The sequence below is a fragment of the Ipomoea triloba genome, chromosome 8, assembly GCF_003576645.1.
Source record: "Ipomoea triloba cultivar NCNSP0323 chromosome 8, ASM357664v1".
NCBI classification, from domain to species: domain Eukaryota; kingdom Viridiplantae; phylum Streptophyta; class Magnoliopsida; order Solanales; family Convolvulaceae; genus Ipomoea; species Ipomoea triloba.
In genome coordinates this window covers 16879773-16880086 of record NC_044923.1, presented here as the reverse complement: position 1 = coordinate 16880086, position 314 = coordinate 16879773, and positions in this window count along the sequence as shown.

Here is a 314-nt window from a genome sequence, read left to right as displayed (position 1 = left end):
AAAAAAAAAAAAAAAAAAAACCCTCTTTGTCAAGGTTGAAAAAATTGTTAGGCGCCCTCTAGGCGTTTGGTGTCTAGGTGCCAATTAATGAGCGCCTAGTTTTTTTTTTTTTTTTTTTTAAATTTTTAAAAATATTTTTAGTGTTAATAATTGTAAAGTGTTTAATATTGCAAGTCTTTACACTTTAATTAATTGTTAAATAGTTAATACTTATTAAGTTATTAGTTACGTAGTATTATTTATTAATTATTAGTGCATTACTTATTAGTTTAATTTAGTTATTACGTAGTACTTATTTATTAAGTTATTACTTA